The following is a 24,866-nucleotide window of genomic DNA, read 5'->3' as shown; positions in this document are numbered from 1 at the left end:
TCAGTCTCGAACAATGGGTGTATTTTTGGTCTGTTTATTATTTTACTATTACTTTTACAGACGTTTTAGTAAGTTAATTTTTCACTGCCGCCGAGCCCCTGACCATGTGCTGCTTATTAATATTTTTCTGGAAAATCTTTGACTGTCAAGAATTCTTTTTTCCAATAAACATGTGTATTTTCCTTCCATTTCTGACGATCAAATTCTGCACCATTTTCATTCCCTGTAATCCGTTTTGCACTCCCTGAAACATCATGTGTATTTCTCCTTCCACAGATCCCAGTGATTAATGCCAAAGCCCTGTTGCCTGGGGAGAGGGTGATGTTTGACTTTCTTGTACAGCTGCAGATTGTGTGGGGAAGGTGCTCCCACAATGTGGTTGGGTAAGAGACATTACACATTATTCATTACAGTAACAGTGATGATTTGAAGATGATGTCCAAATCAAGAACAGTTGTAATTTTATTGTCCTGCTTATAATTTCACAGAACTATTATTGGGAACTTTAGACATCAGGCCAGAGAAGGATGGTATTAGGTCAGGTGACCAAAAGCATTGCCAAATAAGCAGGTTTTAGGAATATCTTAAAGGAGGAAAGCAGACCTGTGAGGTTTTAGCTGCGGATTTCAGACCTTGTTGCTTTGGCAACTGTAAAAGCAGCCACACAGGTGAGGTAATGAATTAACAGATCATTGGGAGTCTCGAACAGAATGGGTTGTCGAGGTCTCAAAGGGTGTGAGATACAGCGAGCTGGGGATGGTCACAACCAAAAATTACATCAAGGGTGAGAATTTTAAATTGAGGGATGTGGGCCGGATGCTGGCAGGTGAGACTAGATTGGGTTGGGATATCTGGTCGGAATGGACAGGTTGGATTGAAGGGTCTGCTTCCATGCTGTACATCTCTGTGGGTCTATGTTGTTGATTATGAATAGCAGCCTTTTGATGGATCAACAAGTTTTCGAACAAGGGAGTACTTGGGCAGAGATTTAGTTTTTCTTGAGATTACAGGGAGGTTGAATGTGGGAAGTTGGCCAGGAGTGTGTTTGGATAATGAAGTCTCGAGATAACACAAGGTGGGTGAGAGTTTCTGAGCTGAGGTGAGGGTGGAATCAGCTAGAAATAGTGGTGTTGGAGTGGGACTGGGCTGTCCCCCTCACCTCACCTCTGGGATTCAGCTGGTTGTCAGGTTGTGAATCAGGGCAGTACCACAATCGGGAGCTGAGTGGCCCTGGTGGAGCCTAAAATGAGTGTCACTCAGCTGGCTGTTGCTGAGCAGCTGCTGCTTGGTAGCCCTGTTGATGACTACTTCCATCACTTTACTGCTGATCGAGTATGGACTGATAGAGGGAAATTTCCTGGGTTGGATTGCCCTGTGTTTGTGTTGAACATGCCTGTTCTACATTGTTGTTCGATGCCAGTGCTGAAGCGGTACGTGGCTTGGTGGATGGCACGTTCTGGAGCACAAGCCATCTGTACTATTTCCAGAATATTTGCAGGACCTGTAGCCTATGCACTACTTAACCATTTCTTGATGTTATTCAAACTGAATTGATGTGAGAGGCCCCTCCATCAGTAAGGGTGGGGATACCTGTGATGCGTCCTCCAGTGAGTTGTTTAATTGTCCATCGCTGTTCACAATTGGGTGTGGCAGAACTGCAGAGCTCCGATCTGTTCCATTGGATGTAGAATCACTTAACTCTATTGCTTGCTGCTGATGCTGTTTGATATGCACGTAGTCCTGTTTGGTAGCTTCACCAGGTTGGCACTTTGTTTTTAGGTATGCCTGGTGCTGCTCTGGGCATGCCCTCCTTTCCTGTCCATTGTGATGGGTGAGAGCGGGATTTACAAACCCATGAGATTACAGATTGTGCTGGAGTACAGTTCTGCTGCTGTTATTATCCCACAGTGCCTCAGAGGTACCCAGTTTAAGATCTAACATCTCTTCAAAGTATATCCCATTTAGAATGGTGTTAGTGCCACTCAACACAATGGAGATTTTTCTTAACTTTAAGGCAAGACTTTGTCTCCAAAAGGAATATGTGATGGTCGCTCGTACCGATACTGTCATGGGCAGATGTATCTGCAGCTGGTCAATTCATAACAATGAGATCGAGTATGTTTTTCCCTCTTGTTGGTTCCCTCACCACCCACTGCAGACTCAGTTGAGCAGCTATATCCTTTAGGACCTGACCAGCTCAGTCAGTAATTGTTGCAGAGCTCTCCCTCCCCATCATCCCTCTCCATTGCTCCACTGTTACTCAGTTATCAAACTGCTGACCACATTCCCACTACTCGATTAGGTGCAGCTTCCTCCAATGAAACATTATAATGGTTAAACCCGTTGCCTGACAAATTCCTTTTCCTTACTGCTGAGCCCCTCCCTCTCCCTGGGAACTCTGAGGCAGAACTACACTCTTCGTAATATTGCTCTCATATCTGTAACCCCAAGGTGACCTTCTGATCAGGTATCTACACAATCACTAACACCAGGAATTCCAATCTCTGAAACGTTGTTTGTCTCCTCCTCCCCCCAGCTCCATTGCTACTGAAACCCCTTACCGGCGTCGGTGTCGCCTTAAACTTGATGAATCTGAAGCGGAACCCTTGATTCCGTGACTGACCCAGAATCTGGTTTCAGACTCCCCCATGATGGGAAACATCCTCTCACGATTTATCCTGTCAAACTCCTTAAGTGTCTGGTGGTGGGGTCTGATTGTAAGTGGTGGAAATGGCAGAGGATGATGTGTTGTATCTGGGTGGAAGGTAAGGACTTAGGGAGGGTTCTATCCTTGCAGTTGGATGTGTGGGTTTCAAAGGCAAAGATGCTGGACGCGGAGGAGACACTTTCAATGGTATTAACAACGTGGGAGAGAAAATTGCAGTCCTTGAAATACGGGGCCATTTGGTATGTTCAGGCTTTACTGGAACACTGCAGTAAGCACGAGACAGGGATGTTGGCCAGGGAACAGGCTCGTGTGTTAAAGTGACAGGCAGCTGGAAGCTCGGGGTCTGTTTTTGCAGCAAAACGTAGATCGTCGTCTGCCATTTCCATTACCACCACTGAAATGCTGCCAGACACCAGTTCCTGTCCCCTCCATTAACAGCTATGCACAATCCCAGCCTGCTTATAATCCACTCCTTTGTCTTTCCAAATGTACTGGTCTCTCTTTGGGTTCTGTCCCTGCCCATTATTTACTCTTTAGCCCCTAACTCCTGCACTACAAAGATCTGCAGGTTAGTTGAATTGGCCAAGCTAAATTTCCCATAATGCTCAGGGATGTGTAGGTGAGGTGCATTAGTCAGGAGGAATATACAGTAATAGGGTAGGGGAATGGGTCTGGGTGGGATACCCTTCGGAGGGACGCTGTGGACTTTTAGGGCCGAATGGCCTGTTTCCACGCTGTCAGGATCCTAATTTTCCCAGCTCCCATCGGTTCTGAGGAAGGGCCACTGGACAGATTCCTGTTCCCAGATGCTGCCAGACCTGCTGAGCTTTCCCAGCACCTCCTGCTTGTTGTTCCTGATTGACACCATCCATCCACCTTCCGGGTTTGATTCAGGCAGGGGGAGGATCCCACCACTGACCTCACAATGGGGTCCAGCTGATTGATGGCAACTTCGGACCAATAGGAAAAGGTGGTGGGACTGGTGGACCAAGTGGAACCAGCTGGTCATTCAAACAATGGGAGTGAATGAGGGGCGTGGCCAGTGGGATGACACGTCACCAGGAACTCCGCCTGTGCAGAGCCACGTGACTCGGCCGTTGGTGAATATGGGAGAGGCAAACAGGGAAGCTGAGAGTGGCCTCGGGGAAAGGGAGATAATGAGTCACCTTTGACTGGGAAGTTTTAGTTTCACTCTGTGCGGGTCGTTAATCTGAATTAGAAACTCTTTCCCGAGTTTGCAGCAGATGGGAAAATGGCTGCGGCCCTCAGGTGGTGATAGGTCCTGGGATATGGCCGCCATCTTTATTGGGGGCAAGGTACAGTGAGGGGCATGGACATGTCCTCTTCCTAGGATGGGGCGGGTGTGTACCATTTAAAGAGAGGCATTTACACATCAAGCACATACCAAGAAAAAAGTATGTCTTTATATTCTTCCTGTACTGACTGAGTTTTGTTTTGTGAATTCACTTCATAGGATATTAAATCAGAATAATTGAAGTTGGGATCTAAAAAGCAAGTTTTTACAGTCAATGGATTCATCAGGATCTGAATATCATTGGCATTTAACTGTGGAAGAAGAAAGGTTTGTTCTATTTGTGGGAAAATATCTCCAATGCTTTTGTAAAGCAGAACGATGTACAAAATCGTGGTTGGATCACCCTTTGGATGTGTGCTCTGTTCTGGGCCCTGCAAATTTATCCAAATAATACCTCATCTCTTTGTAAGAACTCTCAGATTAGACCCAATCACCCACTTCATGATGTTAACCTGTAAACTTCATATTTTCAATTTCCTGCAAAGTTCCCATTGAAAGTCCTTTTGGACTCAAATTCCAGTACCTTTTCAGGTGGAATGTTTCAGATTCTGACAACTGTCTGTTCATTCAGAAACTGCTGAGGTCCATGTTGACTCTGGGGTTACAAAGGGCTGAATTGAAAGATGAGGTGCTGTCCCTGAGCTCCCATTGAGATGCATTGGAACAGGACAGGAGGCTGAGGGCAGTGTAGGTGTGAGCAGGCAATGAAAATGACAGGGCTGCACTGTGAGGGCTGCTTGGCTCAATGAGTGTTCTGGAGTTAGATGAAAACAGAGCGAGGGGAGACAGGGAGAAGGTGAAGCTGAAACTCAGTTTTAGTTCAGGCCGTTCAGAAATTCACATGGTCCCAATGGGAACAGTCAGTTTTTAAGTGATACCTGCGGAGTATTTGTTAACAGTTTTTAAAGTAGTTTTCCTGAGGGCAGTTGAGTGTTAACCACATTGCTGTGGGTCTGGAGTCACATGTAGGCCAGACCAGGTGAGGATGACAGTTTCCTTCCCTACAGGACATTAGTGAACCAGATGGGTTTTCTAACAATCGACAATAGTTTCGTGGTCATCATTTGCCTTCTCATTCTAGATTGTATTGGATTCCGATGCCACCATCAGCCATGTTGGGATTCTAACTCTAATCCTCGGAGCATTGCACATGTCCCTCATCTGGCAGGAATACCATAAAGCCATTGCCTTCCTTTTTAGCAATGTTTAAAAGAATGTTCTGTCATTCTACGTGAACAATGTGAGATAAAATACTGCAACGTCCATGTGTCGGCGTCTCCAAAAGGTCAATCAACAGATTTGTTTGGGGGCGAAATATTTCACTTTTTTTGGTGGGGTGGGGGGAAGTTTATTAAACAAAAATGAATCTAAATAAAAATCTGATGCCACGGAAATGTAATTTCTGAAGGCGGAGGGGGATTACAGAGACAGGGAGAATTGTGGGGCCAGAGGGGGATTGTTGTCCAAACATCACTGTGGTGTACATGGACTGCAGCATTTCAGGGAGGCGGTTAACCACCACTTCCTCCAAAACAAGTAAAGGGGGCCAATAAATACTGGTCTGGGCAGCAAAGGCAACCGCCAGTGAATAAAACCAAGCAGTGACCTCTCTGAGCTGACTTGCTGTGAAGTTAATGGAGTGGGCAGAGAAGAGAAACAGTGACATTTCACAGCTGCCCTCAGAGAGACCTCACCCTTGGAAGTACTCAGAGCCAGGGATCAGCTCAGTGAGTTTCAGTCTCTTCAAACATCAATCTTAGTCAGTTTTATTTTATTAAATCTACAATCGTGAGTCAGGTGAGAATTTCTTTTTAATGTCTTACGGTGTCTTGATTAAATGTTTAAGATATAAAACGTAAGCATTAAGTTATTCTCGGGCAGTATTTTTCGAGCAGTAAGACTGTGCCTTTGTCTTGGTCTGTAGGTTGTTAAGGCAGAGAGATGGCCTGTTGTAGAGTGGCCTACTGTTCCTGTCGGATGTGGGAGATTAGGGAGAGTTTCAATGATCCCGATGATTATGTCTGCAGGAAGTGTGATTGCAAATCCTATTGGATCACATGGATTGGTGGAGGAGTGATTAAAGGCAGTGAGGAATTCAAAGGAGCCGGGGGGTGTGATAGGTGGCAGTCTCAGGATTGCAGGATACTGCAGATACAGTCAGGTAGATGGGTTACCTCCAGGAAAGCTAGGAGGGGTAGGTAGGTACTGCAGGAGTCTCCTGTGGTTATCCCCATCTCAGACAAGGATACTGTTTTGGAAAATGTAGGTGGTAATAGACTTTCAGGGGAATGTAGCACTGGCAGCCAAGTTACTGGTAGTGAGACTGGCTTCGAACATAATGTGAGGTATATCCAGTTCCACACGATCGATGGTGATATGGGACTCTCTAGTCAGGGTCACAGTCTGCCGTTTCTGCAGCTGACAGTGAGGCATCAGAATGGGGTGGTGCTGCCCTGGTGTCAGTGTCTCACAGAGGGAGCAGAATATTCTCAAAAGGGATATTAACCATTGGGAGGACATTGTACATTGGTACCAATTGCATAGGAAGGGGAAAGCATGGGGTCCTGACGAGCAGGGAGATTTGCTAGTGCCACTTGGGAGGCATTAAACCAGTGAGGGAGTCAGGGTAATCCTAAAGAGATAGTGAGAAAAGAGGTGAGTCTGAGGCTGGTACTGTTCACCGGTCAGACTGTCAAGGCAGGCAAGAGCAAGTCACAGAATGAGGTGGGACGGACCAGTTGCACTGCATTTATTTCAGTGCAAGAGACCTGACAGGTCAGGCAGGTGGGCTCAGGGTATGGTTTTGAACATGGCACTGGGATATTACAGCAATTACTGAGGCATCACTCAGGGATGGATAGGACTAGCAGCTTAATGTTCCAGGGTATAGATGCTATAGCAAGGATGGAAAGGGACCAACTGAGCAGGGGGAGAGGTGTTTTTGATTATGAATAACATTATAGTTGGGCTTCGGGAGGATATTCCTGGGAGTACGACCAGACAAGTTATTTGGTTGGTACTGAGAAATAAGAAAGGGATGACCATCTTACTGGGATTGTATTATAGACTCTCTCCCAATAGTCAGCAGGGAATTGAGACAAAATTTTACCAGGAGACCTCAGTTATCTGTAAGAATAATATCGTTGCAATGATAAGGGGTTTTAACTTTACCAACATAGCCTCGGAGTGCTGTAGTGTTAAGGGTTTGGATGGAAGGGTATTTGTTCATTGTGTACGAGAACATTTCTGATTCAGTTTGTAGGATGTACCTACTAGAGAAGGAACAAAACCTGACCTGTTTTCTTTATTCATTCACAGGATGAGGCTGTCACTGGCTCGGCCAGCATTTATTGCTGCGTTTACCCAGAGGGCAGTTAAGAGTCAACCACGTTGCTGTAGGTCTGGAGTCCCATGCAGACCAGACCAGGTAAGGATGGCATTTTCCTTCCCTAAAGGTCATGAGTGAACCACATGGGTTTTTCCAACAATTGACAATGGATTCCTGTCGTCACTAGATTATTTTTTCCAGATATTTATTGAATTCACGTTCCAAAATCTGCCGTGATGGGATTCAAACCTTTGTCCCCAGAACGTTATCGGGGTCTCTGGATTAACTGTCTAGCGATAATTTCACTCCGTCATCACTGCCTCTTAGGAAATGAGGCAGGGAGAGTGACTGAGGTATCAGTGGGGCAGCACATCAGCACCGAAGATCCCACAGTATTGTGGCTCAGTGGTTAGTGCTGCTTCCTCAGCACCAGGGACCTGGGTTTGATTCCAGCCTCGGGCAACTGTCTGTGTTGGAGTTGGCACATTCTCCCCAGTGTCTGTGAGGATTTCCTTCGGGTGTTCCAATTTGCTCCCACAGTCCAAAGATGTGTAGGTTAGTTGGATGAACCACGTTAAATTTCCCATAGTGAGTAGATGCAGTATATGAGGTTTTGGGATGTGCAGGCAAATCTCTGCCTGATGTGAAAAGATCATTTTGGGGTCTTGGACAGAGGTCAGAGGGAGGTGTGGCTGCATCTTTTACACCTCCCATGGCGGTAAGGGATGGTCAAGGGTGTGGAGTGTGGGTTGGTGGGAGGGTGTGGACTGAACAAGGAAGGCACAGCCGGACAGGAAATCCATCTCTTGGGAAAGGTAAGAAATTATCAGGGAGAGTCAATGTGGCTTTGTACATGCACAATTGTGTCTCACTAACTTGAGTGAGTGTTTTGAACTGACAAAATTGATTCAGCCAGGCAGTGAATGCTGGTTATATGGACATTCAACAAGGTTCCACAAAGCAGACTGGTTAGCAGGGTTAGATAACATGGAATGCAGAGAGAGCAAGCCATTACAAAACTGCCTTGAAGGTAGGAGACAGAGGATGATGGAGGGTTGCTTTGCGGACTGGAGGCCTGTGAGCAACAATGTGCTGCAAGGTTGGATATTGAGCCCTTAAATAAATGACTTGGATGTGAATATATAAGGTATGGTCAGTAGGTTTACAGAAGACACCAAAATTGGAGGTGTAGTGGACAGTGAAGAAGGTTAGTTCAAAATACAGCAGGATCTCGGTCAGATGGGCCATTGGAGCAAGGAATAGCAGACGGAGTTCAATTTAGATAAATGTGAGCTGTTGTATTTTGGAAAGGCAAATCAGGGCAGGGCTTATACAATTAATGGTAAAGTCCTGGGGAACATTGCTGAACAAAGAGACCTTGGAGTGCAGGTTCATAGTTCCTTGGAAGTAAAGTCACAGGTAGGCAGGGGAGTGAATGCAGCATTTGGTACGCTCCCCGTTATTGGTCAAAGCATTGAATGCAGCTGTTGTGATGTCATATTGTAGCTGGACAGGGCACTGATGAAGGCCCTTCTGGAATTCTGGTTTCAGTTCCAATCTCCCTGTTCTTGGAATAATGTTGAGAAACTTGAAAGGGTTCAGAAAGCATTTGCAAGGACTTTCCTGGGGTTGGACGGTTTGAGCTATTGGGAAAGGCTGAATAGGCTGGGACTATTTTCCCTGGAGAGTTGGAGGCTGAGAGGTGTCCTTATAAAATCATGAAGGGCATGGATAAGGTGAGCAGTCAGGGACTTTTTCCCAAGTTCGGTGGGTCCAGAACGAGAGGGTACAGGCTTAAGGTGAGAGGGAAAAAGAGTTAAAACGGATTTAAGGGGAATCTTGTTCATGTTGAGGGCGTTGCATGTATGGAATGAACTGCCAGAGGAAGGGGTGGAGGTTAGTACAATTGCAGAATTTAAAAGGCATCTGATTGGGTACATGAAGAGGGAGGTTTTGGAGGGATGAGGGTGAACTGCTGGCAAATGGGACTCCATTAACGCTCTCTGTTATTGGTCAATGCATTGAATACAGAAGCTGGAACGTCATATTGTGGCTGGACAGGATGTTGATTAAGCCACTTCAGGAATTCTGTTTTCAGTTTGAATTTCCCTTTTCTGGGAAGGATGTTGTGAAACTTGAAAATGTTTGGACAAGATTTACAAAAACGTTGCCAGGATTGGAGGATTTGGGCTACAGGGAGGGGCTGAAGAGGCTGGGGCTATTTTCTCTGGAGAGTCAAAGACTGAGAGGGGACTTCATGGAGATTTATAAAATCATGAGGGGCGTGGATGAGGTGAACAGCCGGGGTCCTATTTCCTCAGGTTAGGTGGGTCCAAAACTAGAGCACATGGGTTTAAGTTGAGAGGGCAAAGATTTAAAAGGGATCTAAATGGCAATGTTTTCAAGCTGAGTGTGGTGTGTGTATGGGAGGGGCTACCAGATGAAATAGTGGAGGCTGATAAAATCACAACATTTAAATGGCTTCCAACTGGGTACATGAATAGGAAGGGTTTTTAATGGATACAGGCCAGTAGATGGTAAATGGGAATCCATTAGTTTCGGATTCCTTGTTGGCCCGGACGAATTTGACTGAAGGTCTGTTTCTTTGACCTTAATAAATTAAGATGCATTCCTCTCTTTTGTGCAGAGCTAGCTGAAGCACAGATAATTAACCTTGGAGCTGAGAAGGTGAAGCAGTGATTTTGACCTGGTGCCGATTTGGTTCCAAGGTCTTGAATTTGCAAAGAGAGAGAGGAATTGTTAACCCTGTCACAATTTTTAGTAACTACGTTCAAGTAATTGGCAAATAATACAAGGTGAAAATGTGAACACTATTTTACTCACTAAGTTCTGAGCATCTGGAACAGTCTGAACGACACAGATTCAGCAGGTATTCTGAAACAGACTTGGAATTTTACTTTTTAAGGAAAGATTTGGGGGGCTGTGGGCACATGGGAGGGGACTTGGGACAGACTTGTAGCATCTCCAGAGGGAGAGAGTACAGCCCCAATGGGCTGAATAGCCCCCAGCCCCAGTGCTCTGTGATACTGCCCCATTCACTGTGAATGATGAAGCTCATCCCAGGGCAGAGAGAGGGAGGATCCCACCACTCACCTCTCAATCGGCGCCGGCTTAATTAATGGCAGCTCCAGACCAATAGGAGGAGAGTCTGTGTTGTCCTGCAGCCAATGGGAGTGAATGAGGGGTGTGGCCAGCAAGACGACACCTGTCCATGAGCTGTGCAGGTGCAGTGTCACTGGGTGGGGGTGGGAGAGACAGCAGAGACTGGGACAGAGGCTGTTGGACCTGAATTACAAACTCCCGGTAAATTAAAACCAAAAGAACTGCAGATGCTGTAAATCAGAAACAACAACCAGGAGGTTCTGGAAAAGCTCAGCAGGTCTGGCAGCATCTGTGCAGAGAAATCAGAGTGACCAATTCAGATCTGGTGTCCTTTCCACAGAACAGATGTTACTGAGGGGAAGAAAAGGTCAGTTTATGTTCAGAAGATAGTGTGTGGGAGGATATAAGGAGTAAAGGATAGGTGGGGATATAGTGAGAAGAACGGTTGGATAAAGGAGTGGATAACGATCTGGCTGGGGAGGGTGACTCGCTGTTAATGGAGACTGTTAGTGGCTAACCATAGGTAGTGTGTAATGACAGGCTGTGAGAAACACACTGGTGTGTGGGGTAGGGGGCTACGACATGAGGTTGTTAACCTAACAGTCTCCAGTGTAAGCTGTTGCCCACCTATATCACTCCACGATTGGAGCTTCCGAGGACACAAACCTTTGGAATATCCTCCCTAACCCCCTCTGTCTGCCTTAAAGATGTATCTAAAAATTGTTCTCTTTAATCAATGTTTCCATCATTCGTGAAGCATTTTAGGAGACTTGTCAATGTGAAAGGCTCCATACAATGCAGGTAGTTGTTGTTGTTGTTGTTGTCTGACATCAGGAGAAACAGGGATGAGCCCTCTCTCTCTTATACCTGATGAACAGCAGCAAAAGCAGGACGCACTGAGCATGCTCCAGCCCACAATGGGCCTCCGATGCTTGATGTCAGTGGGGGAACGGGGGCTAGAGGTGCTAGTTGTTCCTTCAACCAATCGGAGTGAATGAGGGGCGGGACAATACTCAACCACGTGATAAACTTCACGGACAGCACAGTGTTGTTGTGACCAAGGCATTGGAAATGTGTGAAGGTGCAGGGCAGGGGGAAGGAAAGACATATTGACCAGGAAGAGGAGGAAATTTCCATGGTATGGGATGAGAGGTTTTACAGAACTTAGTGCACATTGTAAAACACAAATTTGAAAATCCCAAATTCTGCACCATTTTCCCTCCCTATAATGCATTTTGCACTCCCTAAAATATCAACTGTTTCTCTCTCCACAGATCCCAGTGATCAGTGCCAAAGCCCCATTGTGTGTGAAGAAGGTGATGTTTGAATTCCTTGTACTACTGCAGTTCGTGTGGTGAAGGTGCTCCCACAATGTGGTTGGGTTAGTGCTGTTACAGATTATTCACTCAGCGACAGTGAAGAGTTGACAATGTATGTGCAAGTCAGCAACAGTTTGTTTTTATCATGTTTATAATTCCACAGAAATACTATTGAGAGCTTCTGACATAAGGCCACAGATTGAGATACTAGGTCAAATGATCAAAAGCATTGCCAAATAAGCAGGTTTTTGAGAACACCTTAAAGGAGGAAAGCAGGTCTGAGAGAGTTAGGGTAGGAATTCCAGACCGTGTTGCCTTGGCAACAGTAGAAACAGCCAGACCGGTGAAACAATGAATAAACACAAATGAGTTGTCGGGGTCTCACAGGTTGTGTGGTGCAGGGAAACAGGGATGTTCACAGCCAGGAATTACATCAAGGGTGAGAATTTTAAATTGTTGCTTGTAAATAGGAGCCTAGTTTTGGTACAAGTGAGCACTTGGGCAGGAGGGTTTAAGGTACTCTTGACACTATAGGAAAGTTGTGTGTGAGAGGCTGGCCAGGAGTGTTTGGATAATTAAGTCTGAAGATAACACAGGGATGGACGAGTATTTCAGTAAATGAGCTGAGACTAGGGTGAGTTGGGTGATGTCACCAATGAAGAAAGTGTGTTTTTGGAGTTGGGCTCCTCCTCCTCATCGTCACTCCCCCTCACCAAATCACAGATATTGTTCCTTGTTCTGTCTGTCTGTCTTTTCTGGTTATGTCTTTCTCTTCCATTCTGCTACAAAGTAATATTTGACCCCACCGTTGTTGCAAAATCCTGCTCCATCCCCACTCTCCCTTTCCTTTCTGAATTCCTTGTATTTGGTGTACCTCCAGGATCTATCCTTGGCCTCTCCTGTTTCTCACCTACATACTGCCAGGAGGTGACATCGTCCAAAAGCACTGTGTTAGGTTTCACATGTACACTGACAATGCCTAGCTCTCCCTCCCCATCATCCCTCTCCATTACTCAGTTATCAAACTGCTCATCACACTCCCACTACGCGATTGGCTGCAATTTCCTACAATGGAATGTTGCAATGGTTAAACCCATTGCCTTCAGTTGCTATTACAAATTCCTTTCCCTTACTGCTGAGCCCCTCTCTCTCCCTGGGAACTGTCTGAGGCAGAACCACACTCTTCACGATATTGCTGTCATATTCTGACCCCAAGGTGACCTTCTGATCAGGCATCTACACTATCACAGACACCAGGAATTCCAATCTCTTAAATGTTGCTTGTCTCCTCCTCACCCCAGCTCCATTGCTACTGAAACCCCTGAGCCGTGTCGGGTGTTGCCTTAAACTTGACGAATCCAAAACAGAACACGTGATTCCACGACTATCCCAGAACCTGGTTCCAGACTCCCTCATGATGGGAAACATCCTCTCAGTATTTACCCTGTCAAATTCCTTAAGAATTCTACATGTTACAATGAGATCACCTCTCATTCTTCCCAAATTCAGTGAGTAGAATCCCAACTTCTTCAGCCTTTTCTTAAAAGATAATCCCTGCAAACCAGGGTTCATCCCAGTCAAGTTTCTGTGAAATGCCTCTGATGAAATGATGTATTTCCTTAAATAAAGGGACCAACACTTCTGTCATTACTCCAGATGTGGTCTGACTCGCTCTTTATAAAGTTCCTCTCAGGTATATACTCCAAACAACTCCCTTTAAACTAGCACAGATGTTGTTGGAAATGCTCAGAAGGTCATGCAGCATCTCTGAAGAAAAATCAGTTAAAGTTTCGGGTCTGGTCACCCTTCCTCAGATACGTTAACTCTAATTTCTTTTCACATCAGCTGCTAGACCTGCTGAGCTTTTCCAGAAACTTCTGATTCTCTTCCTGGTTTACAGCATCTTCAGTTGGTTCGGTTTTCATATCATTTAAACTTGCCATCTCTCCTCTAGAATTTGTCATTTCCACCTTGAAAAAAAGATTCACATTTGTTTGGTCTCCCCGACTCTGGGGGAAAAATATAAACCATGACTAGTCACCCTATCATTGCTCCTCATAATTTTATAAAGTTCGATAAAGCCACCTAAAGTGTCCAGTGCTGCAGGGAAATAGCCTCAGCCTATTCAGCCTCTCCCTATGGTTCAAATGTTCCAATACTGGCAACATCCTAGTAAACTTTTCTGAACTCGTGCAAGTTTCCCAACATCTTTCCTGTAACAGGGAGACTGGAATTGAAAGCAGTCTGGGGATTCCAAAAGTGGCCAAGCCAATAAACTGTACAACTGAAACCCGATCTCCCAACTCCTATCCTCAATGCACTGCCCAATAACAGCTAGCATACCGCACACCACCTTCACCGACCTGTCTACCTTCAACCACACTTTCAAGGAACTATCAACCCACACTGCACGTTCTGTTTGTCTGTCAACACTTCCCAGGAATTGCTATTAAGAGGTTGAGTCCTATACTGGTAACATCTTTCTGAAATCAGGGAGACTACAATTGAATGCAGTATTCTAATACTGGCCTCACCAATGCCCTACTCAGCCACAACGTGACCTCCTAACCCCTATACTCAGTGACAGAATCCCCACAGTGTGGAAGCAGGCCTTTCGGCCCATGAGACCATACCAACCATCGGAACAGCATTCCACCCTAACTCTGTAACCTACCATTACCCAAAGCTAATCCAGCTAACCTGCATGGCTTTGGATTTGTGGGAGGAAATTGAGAGCACCCAGAGGAAGCCCACGCAGACAAACAGGGAGAATGTGCAAACACCACACAGACAGTGGAGTCGAACCAGAGTCCATTTATTGACCAGCGCATTCCATTAAAGGTCAGTGTCCCAAATGCCACATTCAGCACCTGATCTCCCTGAAACCCCACTTTCCAGGAACTATGCAGTTGTTCTGAGCCCTTCAGAGGGAAGTAAGGTGAGGAGGAGAAAACACAAACAGGGTTGAGTAGTAGATCTATAAAATAACTCTCCATCTTCCCCCTCTGTGTTCCCCCCCGTCTCCCCCCACTCTTTTACCCCCCCCTCCTTTGTCGGTCAGTCCTTTGTCAGCCCCCCCACATCGTCGGTCGTGCATCCCCCCCCCTTTGATCTGTCCCACAATCTGTCACACCCTCTGTCAGTCGCCCCCTTGTTGGTCGCACACCCGTCTCTTTTCCCCCCTCTGTCGGTTGCCCCCCCCGCCCTCAGTCTGTTCCCACTCTTTGTCGGTCGCCCCCTCTGTCCCCCCCCCCCCAGTCTGTTCCCCTCCTCTCTAATCCTGTTTTCTGGCCCCATCCATTTCTGTGCCTCCCCTCTCTGTCCCCACCCATTTCTGTCCCAACCCTCTCGATCCACCCACCCTCTCTGTGTACCCTCCCCTCCCAGTCCCTTCCTCCCCTCCCTCCCCCCCCCCCCCCCCCCCCCCCCCCCCCCCCCCCCCCGCCACCCCCGGCAGGGAAAATATCTTGTCTATTTACCCTATCCATGCCCGGCCTGATTTTAAAAGTCTCCTTCAGGTCACCGTTCAGCCTCTGACGGTCCAGGGAAAACAGCCTATCCAACCCTGGCAACATCCTATAATTCTTTTCTGACCCCTTTCAATTTTGAGAACATCCATCTGACAGGAAGGAGACCAGAATTGCATGGAATATTACAAAAGTTGCCGAATCAATGTCCTGTACAGCCGCAATATGACCTCCCAACCCCTATACTAAACACTCTGACCGATAAAGACAAGCAGACCAACTGCCACCTTCACTATCCTAATTTCCTTGCTATTCTACTGTTAAGGAACTATGAAGCTGCACTCCAAGGACACTTTGTTAAGCAGCACTCCCCTGGAACTTATATTAACTGTATACGTCCTGCTAAACTTTGCTTTTCCAAAATGCAGCAGTTCGCATTTTTCTAAACTGAACTCCTCAGCCCATCACCCATCTGATCCAGATCCCCTTGTACTCTGATCTTTTTCCCTGTCTACCACACCTCCCATTTTGGTGTCATCCGCAAACTTATTTATAAGATCTCTTATGTTCACATCCAAATCATGGATATAAATGACGAAACGTGGATCCAGCACCGATCCTTGTGACACTCCACTGGTCACAGGCCTCCAGCCTGAAAAGTACCCTCTGCCTTCTACCTTCGGGCCAGTTCTGTACTCCGTACGATCTAACCTTGCTGACCAGTCTCCCATGAGGAACGCCTTACTGAAGTCCATGTAGATCATGTCCATGCTCTGACCTCAGCAATCCTCTTTGTTATTTGTTCAAAAAAACTGAGTCAGATTCATGAGACATGATTTCCCATGCACATATCTGTTATTAATATCCAGGATTTAACTCTGTACATCGGGGTCTGCGTTACCCAGTTATAGGTGTTAATATTCGGGATGAAGTTCATGTACACCAGCATTTTGTCAGTGACTGTGTATTGAGTCTTGTTAATGTTACCAACACCGGTTTTTGAAACCTTTTGAAAGGCAGTCCCCGTATCCCTTGCCCACCAGGAAATGGTGGCAGTGTCCTTACCTCTGGACCAGGAGGGTCAGGCTCAGCGTTGAGGAACAGCATCTTTGAAGAGGATGATTAGAAAACCTGCCCAAGCCACCAGGCCATACTGTTTCCCAGCTGTCCCTGCCTCAGCCTCTAAACAGAACCTTCCTGTAGTTTCTCTCCTGTCAGACTCTCCCATTGCTCAGTTTGTCCAGGATTCCCTCCTGCTGCTGCACTGCTCCTGTCGCTCACTGACCTGTCCATCCCCCAGTGTCCTCCACATTCATTCATTGTTTACAATCCATTACCCCAGTTCTCCAGCCCATAGAGACGGCTCAATGATTAGCACTGCTGCCTCACAGCACCAGGTACCCGGTTTTGATTCCAGCCAAACCCAGAGTTTGTGCATTCTCCCCATGTCTGAGCGGGTTTCCTCCGGGTGTTCCAGTTTCCTCCCACAATCCAAAGATGGGCAGGACAGGTGAATTGGCCATTCTAAATTGTCCATAGTATTAGTTACATTAGTCAGGGGTAAATATAGGGTAGGGGAATGGGTCTGTGCAAGTTACTGTTTGGAGGGTCGGTATGGACTTGTTTGGCCGAAGGGCCTGTTTCCATACTGTAGGGATTCTGATATATTGGGCAGCAGCTGCTGTCAGTCTCCCGGACTCCTGTATGATCGGGAGTACGTGCTGTAGGAGGGGAGACCAGTGTATGGGCACAGTGCTGGCCTATTGTGGGAGTATGCACAGTGCCTGGGAAGGAGGCTGTGGTTGTGAGGGATTAATCTGTTATTGGCATCTTCCTCCCTCTGGGAGCAGGACCCAGGGGAATGGCCTATTTCCTGGTACCCTGACATGTGATCAGACTATCAGTGGGGCAGCATTTTGCAGAGAGTTATCAGAACTCTTTGGTGAAGATTCAGGGTTTTTATGGAAAATGTCAAGGATGGGCCTGCAATTCGAGTTCTAATTTGGTTCATTTTAGTAAGACAGGTTTTGGCCAGAGTGTGCAGGAAGCAGTGCATGCAGGATGGTTGTCATCAGAGGATTCACCAACAACGCCCCGCGCCCATCCCCCCCGCCCCCCCCCCCCGCCCCCCCCACCCTGCTGGACTCAGAGTCAGACTCATTAATTTGGTTCTTAGTCCGCAGACAAGAGCTAGGAAACTGAATTCAAAGTGAGGAGAGAGAGTGTGAGAACTGGGTGTGGAGGGAAGGGAGTGAGGAGATTGGTTTGGATTTCAGTTCACAGAAGAAAGAGATTGCTCGACTGAGAGTTAAAACTTTGGGAAACATGAAACTACAATTTAATACTATAATTATCTTATAAAGATCCATCCTGTATTAATATGGTGAGTTGTTTTCTCAGTTGTAGGGTACTGAAAGGGTGGGTTTGTGGATGAGAAATTCAAATTGAACTTCATTTTCAGGTCTGATAGTTACTTGATCCGTGCCGATCTGAATATTCATTGGCCTTTTCCTGTGGAAGGAAAGGTGTGTATTCTGTCCGTGGGCGAATATTCCAAATCTCAGTGTGACTGGAAAAACTACTGAGGTACAGCCAAGTCCATGTTAGGGTGGTGACTGTGGAGAGAGAGTTCGTTTGTTTTAGAAGTCTGAAAAATCATGGCATGTTTCCCAGGAACAATTAAGCCACAGCTTTGCTTTGTAGAAGGACAAGTCTTTAATTAACCATACAACCAGAAAGACACAAGGATACCTGCACCATGGGAAACACTATGAAAATGGGATTGTTGTAAAGGAGTTCATTCTCGATCATGGACTGTAATCCATTGGCGTTGTCACGTCGGTTCCAGCGCCGTGGGGAAACACTGGAAATATGATGAATGCAGTGTAGGTTTCAGTTATTAAACTGTAAAAAGTGCAGAACAATTTACAAGGATGTTGTCAGGGCTCAGGGGTCTGAGTTATAGGGAGAGGTTGGACAAGCGAGGATTATTTTTTGTTTAGAGCAGAGGAAACTGAGTGGGTACTGTTCTAGAAGTGTATAAGACCATGAGAGGCATGGATAAGGTGAATGCATTCAGTCTTTTTCCCAGGAAATCTAGGACTGGAGGGCATCAGTTGAAGGTTAGAGGGGAAAGAATAGAAGGGAAGTTGAGGGGCAACTGTTTTACACAGAGGGTGGTATGTATATGGACAGAGCTGCCAGTGGAAGTGGTTGAGGTGGGTACATTAACAACAGGTAAAAGGCATTTGGACAAATACATGGATAGGAAAGGGTCAGAAGCAGATGGGCCAAGTGCAGGGAAATGGGGTTAGTGTGGATGGACATTCTGGTCGGCATGGGCCAGTTTGGGCCAAAGGGCCTGTCTCTGCTGTAGGATGCTCTGTCTCTAACTGCATCTGCTATTTCTCCCACTAACTCTGTTGATATCCTGGGATGTATTCCATCAGGGCAAAGAGACTTATCTATCTTTAGCTCCATTAGCTTGCCCAGCTCTACCTCTTTCGTGATAATGGTTGTTTCTAGTTCCTCACCTTCCTCAGTCTCCTTATCAATTACTGGCATGTTCTTCGTATCCTCCACTGTGAAGACTGACTGCTGTGTACTCATATTCCTAAACCATGCTGGATAGCAACAACTACATTAGCAGAACTCTGAGAGGTCTTCTTTGAGTCTTTATTGATGAGACATGGCAGTTACCTGGATAGTGTACATGCAAAACACCTCCAGGCAATATCAGGTAAAGCCCCACCTGTCCAATGTAAAGCTCCCATTCTTATACCTTTTGTGGTTTGGTACTTTGAATAGAGACTCTCTCTCAGTATTATCTCCATGACAATGGTCAGTTAGAAAGTCTACTTCAGTTTCGCACTTTGTGGTTAAAACATACACCCCTGTGGCTCCCTCAAGTATCTGACAGGCACTTCAGTTTCAGTGGGGCTGTCTATCAGGATTCTGATATGGAGGAGCCGGTGTTGGGGTGGGGTGGGCAAACCTATGAATCACACAACACCAGGTTATAGTCCAACAGGTTTATTTGGAAGTACAAGCTTTTGGAGTGTGCTGTGATTTTTTAACTTGATCAGGATTATCTCTATGGTAACAGTTAAGTGCTTCAACAATTACAGAGACCATATATTTCCCCTTGAGCAGTGTAAAACTGCTATTCCGGCCCTGGGGACAGCTACTCATCACTTTTCTCTCCCAATCCCATCTAGCTTTCTGTTGATCTTTAAAGTTTCTCTAATCTCCTAGTTTCTCCGTGGTCTTTGCCAATTTGTATGCCTTCTATTTAAATTTGATAGACTCCCTTATTTCCTGAGCCACCCATGGCAGATTACTCCTTTTCCTACAGTCCTTCCTTTTCCCTGATATATACTTTTGCTGAGCACTTTGAAATATTCCCCTGTTGTCCGTCAACTTTCCCACGGTAAAGTCTTTGCTTCCAGTTTACATTAGCCAACTCCTGCCTCATCCTATTGTAGTCTCCTTTGTTTAAGCATTGGATCTTGGATTGGATCTAATCTTCCCGCTTTCCAGCTGTGTTCTAAGTTCAACCAGATTTATCAGAAGTCTTCTATCAGATTACGAGGTGAGGCGAAGTTTCCTGGGTGTTTTGTGTTACATTGTCGTATTAAAAGTATAGGATAGATATTCACAACAGAGTATTCTGGACGGTGTGAATGTCCTCACAGTCTAAAACCATAAATCACTGTCTCCCCTCAGTTTAAAATTGCAAAATCATTATCTCCTACACGCTTCCTCACTATCTAAGTTTGGAACGCTAATCCACCTGACTATCCTGCTTTTTCCAAAATCTCCTTTGGTGAAGGTGGTGAGTTTTGGATTCAGCTTTCCAGTTATTACCGTAAGAAGATAAGCACTGGGCACAGGAGAGGCAATGCAGCCCTTCGAACCAGCCCCACCATTTAATACGGTGATGATTGAGCTCACCTCGGTCTCAGCTGGGTTTTCCCACCTGCTCTCTCACCCTTCATCTCATTGTAAATTCAACATCTGTATCTCTTCATTAAATCTGCTCATTGTCCTGGCATCCACCACATTTTGAAGAGGGAATGCCACAGATTTGCAACACATTGAGATAGGTACATTCTTCTTCATGAGAATAGAGTCCCTATTGTGCAGAAACAGGGTATTCATCCATCGAGTCCACACCAGCCTATGATGAGCATCCCATTCAGACCCACCCTGTCCCTGTAACCCTGCATTTCCCTTGGCTAATGGCCTAACCGGCACATACATGGACACTGTGGGAAATTTAGCATGGGCAATTCACATAACCTACACATCTTTGGACTGTGGGAGGAAGCTCGAGCACCCTAGGAAACCCACGCAGACATGGTGAGACCGTGTAAACTCCTCACAGTCGCCTCTGGCTGAAATAAAACCCGGGTTCCTGACGCTGTGAGGCAGTGGTGCTCACCACTCAGCTACATCTGCTTAAAATCTGCTACCCTTCATTAACCTCCCCACCCCGCAATCTATGTTCCTTACGTCAGAAATCAGGTTGTGGAAGTAGATGTCTCAGTAAAATCCCGTGACAGCCCACATGTCCTGTGTGTCTGAATGGGGATCCTATACACAACACCCTCCAGCCCACACCTTTCATTCACTATCCAGAAACATGTCTCCAGTGGCTTCATGGGGGCTAAAACTCCCACAATCCCTGAGGCAGGGACCACACATGTGCGGGGAAGCCCAGAACTGCACATGTACAGAATATGGGCGGATTTTGGAGCATGTGCTTTGGGGTAATTAGCGGAAAGCATTTGACACTGTGATTGGCTGGAGGAGGAACCAATCAGCTTGTAGGATTAACGGGTTGGGGGGGTCAAAGGGTCACCACACCCACATGGGCCCAAGTTCCATCCCCAACTTGTCATAATGCTGGGAATCAACCAATGGGAAACAAAGAAGGATCTGACCCATTCTCCCAGACTGAAGGTTCCTCTTCTGTCCAGGATCTGCCACCTCCCTTTCTGTTTCCTTTTGATTAATTCTGCTGTTACATTATTGACTTGCAGCAACTGAAGGGAAAGGAAGTGAACCCAGAAAGGGTGCAGAGTCTAACCAGGACAGGAAGTGGTGGCATGGATCTGTTTATCAGTAACTCCATGAGAATGGGGGCGGGTACATTAGGGACAGCAGAGGCAGAATGGTGGGAGAGAGTAAGTGGGCTGGAGGGTTACAGCTTTTGCAGAAGAAAGGGAAAGAAGATTTCCAGAGAAGCTAGAATTGTCTGCTCTGAATTTCTAACCTGTACATATTTGTTTATTCAGGGTGCTTGATGGTGAAGATTTGCAGACTGAAATCTCAAACTCATGTGCAGATTGTGATTAAGTTAACCAGCATTTGAAGAACCAAAGATGGAGAATAACTTGGCCAAAATCCTGTACACTCTCCTTCCCAGCATTGTCGGTCTCTCTGCGCCAAATGGACTGTGAATGTTTCAAGACAGCAGCTCACTACCATCTTCTCAAGGGTAACTAGAGATGGGGAATAAATGCTGGCTGAGCCAGTGATGCCCATATCCTGGAAATGGTTTCTATCTCTAGTTGCTGAACCCCAGTTGATGTTACTGCAGGATGATGAGGGATGCTGAGTGTTTCCTCCAGGAGGCAGCACCATCACATTACCCCTGCCTACACCCACACAGTAACACAGCAACATCACTGGAACAAAAGGCAGTGAAGCCAAAGGAGGACTTAGATATAGTTCTTCGAGGTAAAGTCATGAAAGGGGATTGGAACACAGCAGGAACAGGAGACTGAGCTGGATGGTCAGCTGTTTCCCATTGAATGGTGGGGCAGGATTGAAAGGCCGAATGGCCTCCTACTATCTCTCCTGTATGTATATAGCCATGGAGCCCGGCTAGGAAGAAGTAGGCAGGGCAGGGATTCTCCAGGCGAATGCACTTCCACACCCGGTTTCAGTGAGGGATGGTTTGATGGATTTTATTTAACATTTGTCTTTAACACAAGGTTTGTGAATTTGGTTTTAAAATATTGTAGCTATTTATTCCACAATAAATAAAACTAAAAGAAAATAAATGAAACTATCTTAATATAACAGTTTTTAAAATTTCAAACGCCCTGTAAAACAAATCCTGTCTACTCCCGGACACCATCAGTTTCCAGTTACTCAAGCTCCAGGGAAATATTCCCTCCCTGTCTGAACCTTTGGTTTGATTTAACTGTTTTTCAGTTCTGGTTCTGTGAGCTGTGAAGTGTTCTTTATTCCCCATTTCTCTGACCCGGACGTGGTATCTCTCACAGCTGATCAACCTTCCCACCATCAACATCATCACCCCCCATTACCCCATTTTGGTTCACATATAATCACCAGCAGTAAACCACCCATGTATCCAATTGAATATTTATAAACAACGCCCCTTACAGGCAAAGCAAACCATTATAAAAGACAAAGTGGGAAGGGATCAAATCAAAGTAGAGTTGGGAGTGAGGAGGCAGCGATGGAGATAAAGCACTGTATCCACTGCGGTACCCATCTCTATCTAAAGGCAGCGGGAGAATTGATAAAAACTACGTGCTCCTTCTCCAAGGACACCCTGTTGTATCGCCTTTATCCTCAATCATAGAATGGAATCCCGACAGTGTGGAAGGAGAGCATTGGCCCATCAAATCCCACCAACTATCCAAAGAGCATCCCATCTGGAGCACTCCACCCCTGTAACACTGCATTTCCCATGGCTGATCCACAGAGTCTGAACAATCCTGGACACTGTGGACAATTTAGCATGACTGATCCACCTAACCCACAAATCTTTGGACTGTGGGAGGAAACCAGATCACCTGGAGTGGACCCACACTATCCTGGGGAGAATGTGCAGACTCCACACAGGCTGTTGACCAAGGCTGGACTCTAACCTTGTACCTGGTGCTGTGAAGCAGCAGTGCTATAGAGCAATTTAAATCAAAACAGATGACCCCTGCTCATTGATGTTTGTGGAGACTCATTGCCCAGAGAGACATCCTGAGATTCAGAAAGAGACAATATGAATTCAGTCAACTCCTGCCGAGTTAATGTGATTAACAACAACATCAATACTCCAACAGCGTCATCAGACCTCGTGCCTACTCTATCATTTACGATTTTTAACCCATGGGAAGTTTGTTACCAGCTTCGATGACAGCCATAATGCTCTGACCACTTTGACAGAGCCAGTGCTTGTCAGTTCTCATAGTTATCAATAGATTGTATCTAAACAGGATGCCCCACAACAGGAAGTGCACTGACACTCAATGCATGTAAGGCAAGGTCATTTTCCTAAAACCACTCGCGTCTGGCAATACCATTGAATGTATTTTATACAGGAGTCTTTCAGTCTCAATTGCCAGTTCCAGTCCATGAAGCAGCCAGTAACACGCCCCAGTGAATTGAATTCTAACAGCAGCATTGCCCTGGCAGGAGAGATTGAGGAGATTGAAACTGTCTTCTCTGGAGTATCTAAACATGAAACACTTCAAATGAACAAAAATCTTCAAGAGCTCGAGAGAATGTATACAGGAAGGAAGTGCTCCTAGGCTGGTGTGCCTGGAATGAAATAAACACTAACTACGGTATCTTTACCCAGCATCCCCTTTAGCTGCATAAATGTTGAAGATTTATTTGCTGCTCTCTCCATCACTCCCATTTTTCACTGCTGTAATGTTGATGACTGTGCAAATATATAAAATTTAATTTAATCCATCCCAAAGCCTCTCTGTACCTGTGTCTCACTTGTGTTCACCGAGACACTCATTCAATCTGACCTCTTCGTAAACCCTGCCCTGATATTTCCTTAGAGGGCTCAGAATTTATTATTCACAGAATTGTTAAGGTGTAAAAGGAGGCTGATTGGCTGATCAGCTCTCCAAAGGATCAGCTCACGGAAAGCTATTCTTCTCCCTTTACCCCATAAACCTTTCCATTCATCCTCTTCCAGTAACACCGGCGAGTTCACAACTAACCACAGCGATCAGATTTATTTTGTTTGTTCATGGGATCATGGCATCACTTGCTGGGGCAGCATTTGTCATCCATTCTGACTGCACAAGAGATGGTTCAGAGTCAACCCCATTATTCAGGGTCTGGATTCACATGTTGGCTGGACCAGGTCAGGAGTAACACAGTCTCCCAGACCCAATGACCGGAAGAGTCGGTTTCTGGCCTACTATCTTATTTCTGAAATGATAATGAATAATGTTTGCCTTTGAATTAAAAGAGAAAGACGAAAATGTGTTTTATTCTGATTGAGCACATCCTCCTGTGTGTCTCAGTTGTTATTGACAATCTCATTCCCCCCGCACCAGAACCTGTCCCAGAGAGTGTTACAGAAATAGCAGAATGGTCAGCTGCAGCTGGTCACCTGACAGGTCACTGGACCCAAAGGTGCACTCTCCACAGATGCTGCCAGATCTGCTGAATTTTTCCAGCAATTTCTGTTTTTATTTCTGATTTCCCAGCATTTGCAGATGTTTAGTTTTTCATATTCATCTGGTCTGTTGCAGAGGAGTTTATTGATGAAATTAGAGGGTTTTGCAAGTTGTACGTTAGGTCACACATCAGCTATGATCATCATGAATGGCAGAGAAGGGTTGAGGGGCTGAATGGCCTCCTCCTGTTC

At 45.9% G+C, this 24,866-nt stretch overlaps 1 long non-coding RNA gene across 1 annotated transcript in view; it reads left to right on the top strand.

The window, feature by feature from the left end:
• Nucleotides 1–24,445, top strand: part of LOC132809931 (uncharacterized) — a 29,992-nt gene extending 5,547 nt beyond the window's left edge. The window contains exons 2-6 of the long non-coding RNA XR_009642636.1: nucleotides 277–383; nucleotides 4,143–4,250; nucleotides 7,302–7,410; nucleotides 11,709–11,815; nucleotides 21,520–24,445. This is a non-coding gene — a long non-coding RNA (uncharacterized LOC132809931). The remainder of the gene's footprint in view (nucleotides 1–276; nucleotides 384–4,142; nucleotides 4,251–7,301; nucleotides 7,411–11,708; nucleotides 11,816–21,519) is intronic.
• The last annotated feature ends 421 nt before the right edge of the window (nucleotides 24,446–24,866 follow it).

Source organism: Hemiscyllium ocellatum, unplaced genomic scaffold (genome assembly GCF_020745735.1).
Source record: "Hemiscyllium ocellatum isolate sHemOce1 unplaced genomic scaffold, sHemOce1.pat.X.cur. scaffold_144_pat_ctg1, whole genome shotgun sequence".
Classification (NCBI taxonomy): domain Eukaryota; kingdom Metazoa; phylum Chordata; class Chondrichthyes; order Orectolobiformes; family Hemiscylliidae; genus Hemiscyllium; species Hemiscyllium ocellatum.
This window is presented reverse-complemented; position numbering and strand designations above follow the sequence as displayed.